We start from the raw sequence: 3452 nt of genomic DNA on the forward strand, positions 1-3452 counted from the left end.
AGGGCACTGAGATATATGTCTCTTCCGCGGGAGCGCGGGGGTTGGTCTTTGCCAGATTTAAAAGTATACTACTGGGCAGCTGCATTCCAAAACATGTTGGGATTGGTTGGGGGGGCTGAGGTTGATGGATGGGATACTGTTGGTTCACTTGTTATTTATGTTTTGGTTTTGGGTAAAAACGTGGAAAATATTTTTTTGAGATTTAATGAGGAAAGTTATTACAAGAGAACTAGGTTTAAGACTATAATGACTGCCTATAACGTTTGGAAGGGAATTTCGAAAAAGATAGGAATTGGAAAATATAACTTTTACACTAGGCTCAAAAATAACCCTTCCCTATCTAGCGTGGTCTTTTCGGGAGCTGTATTCCAAGATTGGGAGAGGCGGGGGATAAGAAAGATTGGAGACATTCAGGGCCCCCAAGGTATCTTACAATTTGTAGAACTACAGGTTCGATACGCCCTAGACACAAAACATTTCTTTAAATATCTTCAAATTAGGAGTTGTTTAATAAATAAGAGAGGAGGGCCCTCGGGGTTCGACAGAAATGTATTGATGGATATTATAGAAGCAGGCTCCGACTGCACTATAAAGAGATTCTATTCTGAGATGACAATATTAAAGAAAGACGATATGGAGAAATGGGTCAATAGGTGGTCTGCAGATCTGGATATAAATAGCGATATTTTTTCAGAGTCATTAGAGATGGGAAGAAAATTGCTGTGTGCATCATCTTTACAGGCTCAACATTATAAGACCTTATTTCATTTGTATTATACGCCTGGAAAAATTGCTCAATGGGGGGGTCTCTCGGGAACCACCTGCTTCAGATGTGGTAGCCCGGGGGCGGACCTAATACATATCTTTTCACTCTGTCCACACTTAGATAGTATAAAAAGGGATATTGAGAGATTTTTGCAGAATGCATTGTCAATCACAATAGAATTAAACTCAGCGGTGATACTATTAGGAGTCGATCCTGAGGCCAATGTGAATAATGAAAACTTTGTATTTGTAGCAATGGCCATTCTTAGATTGCTAGTGGCTTCGGGGTGGCTAGAGCCTAACCCTCCTACATATCATCAATGGTTGGGCAAGGTATTATCTATACAAAAGTTAGAATCAGCAATTTATGCAAGGAAGGGGAGAAAAGGCAAGAAACTTGGTCTGCAAATATGGGAGCCCCTCATTCGTTGGAAACAAGGTCCTGATTATTGATTGATTATTGATTTTTACTTTTTCTTCTGGGGGGGGGTAATCGAGAACGTAGCGTATAGAAGTGTACGTCCCTATTGTATATATGATTCATTTTTGGTAAATCTATGTATGATTTGATATTATATATATTTTTTTCCCTTCCATTTTTCTCTGTTTAAACTTCTAGTGTATATATGTATATATGAATCTGTGCTGTACTATATTGAATGCTATTGTGCCCTGCTCATGTCTTTGGGGGGAAAAGGGGAAAAACTTTTCAATAAAAATATTCCAAAAAAAAAAAAGAATCTTGTAAAATATTTAACAAGGTCTTGTTAAGATTTTGTGTTTATGATTTGTACTAAACATGCTTTTGCTTTTTACTTCCTGAATTAAATTTATTTCTGTTTGTGGTTAGTCTCCACATGGAAGAAGGAATGAAAAAGCCTCAAAATGCAGAAATCTACTGTAATACTTTGGGTTTTTTCTTATGGTGTCAGGTGTAGCCTTTGCTTGTTTACTGCAGTAAACCAGATGGAAAAAGAGTGAAGTGTTTGGGGTTGCACAGTATCCTCACATTAGGCAGTGCAGTGTGGGGTGGACAATCTAGGAAAATTGCTTGAACAGCTACTTTTAACTTACTGATCATCACACTTTTGTATCCGTTGGCTTTAAGTGAAATAGAAATGCTCACAAGATTTGTCGCCACTGATAAGAATTAATATATGAATGTAGAAAATTATTTAACTTTGAGAAGCAGTAAAAATTGATGGAGTGAATCATTTCTGATGGATACTTCTAATCACAGATTCCTCATCTTGTGAATATTCCTCAAGTGTTAGACTGGATCCGGAAACTCAAAAGTAATACTCCTGCATGTCAATAGGTGACATAATGTGGCTCAACGCACGTGTTCCCACTCCAGAAGTGATGAGTGGGCTGCACATAAGCGCCACTCCAGTGCTCTGATGTCAGTTCCTTTTTTTCTACACTGTCATATGCGGATCCAGAGATTATTTCTCTTGTCTTTAACAAGTATTTTTCTACAAAAATATTCTATTCCGGTGTGCCAGGAACAATGCATGACCTCCGAAAACGTCAGTGTTTTAACCTTGGAAGGATGGTTGCAAACAAATGTCTATGTCAGATCCCGACACAGTATGTCTGTGTTGCCTCGGGTTGGAGCATGGTATCCGGGCCTGCAACAACTTTTCTCCGATTTGTGTCTCGGGAAGCTCTGACCTTAGTGATCCTGGCCTTTGTCATCTCCCGACTGGACTATTCTAACTCTCTCTATGTAGGCATCCCGGCCTACAAACTTAGACGCCTTCAGCTAGTCCAGAATCAGGCTGCCAGATTGATCTTCCATCAACCCAAATGGCACCGCATTCGGCCCCTGATGAAAAGCCTTCATTGGCTCCCTGTGGCCATGAGTGGCCTGTTTAAGATGGGATGCACAATCTTTAAAGCTTTCCAGGGCACGAGTCGAGCTTTTATTTCTTCCAAAATTTTACGCTATGTTCCCACTCGAAATTTACGATCTTCCCACTTGAATTTGCTAGTTACCCCAATCTGTAAACGTAAGCAACATGGAGGATCTCGTTTTGCAGTTCTAGCCCCTCAGTTCTGGAACTCGCTTCCGATGGAGCTAAGGTCAGTCTCCTCCTATGCACCGTTCAGAAAGCAGCTGAAGACATGGGTGTTCCATCAGGCATATGATAACTAGGTCTCCTCCCTGTACTGCTGCCTCACGCCTCCCTCAGCGCCAAGAAGCTGTTGGTGAACGAGTCCTTGACAAGTTCTTTTCTGAGGAGAATATTCAGAGTTTGGTCCTGGTGCAACTTGAATTTCCGGGTCGGCATCAGGGATCCGCATAGGCCTCCAGTAAGGATCTTGCCAGCTGGTTCGCTCTTGGTGCAGTCTGTACCTCTTGATCCAGCATTGGGTTCGGCACTGGCTTCGGTGCCAGCTTCAGTTCTGGTGCCATCCACTGTGTTGGTTCCTTTCTCATCCACACTGGTGCTGGAAGAGGCTTGAACTTGACCAAGGCCGCATTCCGATCCTATGGGAGCGCAGCCTATAACCAGTCTTTCAGACTCTGATAACTTTTCCTTACCATGGGGTAGAGCTCATTCCTTATTTCAGCTGGCACTAGGCAATCCTGACTTTGACACAACCTCTGAGTCCTGGCATCCACCAGCAGTCAACCCTAAAGTCTTTCCCATGATTCCCCCTGACTGGGAGTATAAGCGCAT

The sequence above is a fragment of the Lissotriton vulgaris genome, chromosome 12, assembly GCF_964263255.1.
Source record: "Lissotriton vulgaris chromosome 12, aLisVul1.2, whole genome shotgun sequence".
Taxonomy (NCBI): Eukaryota; Metazoa; Chordata; class Amphibia; order Caudata; family Salamandridae; genus Lissotriton; species Lissotriton vulgaris.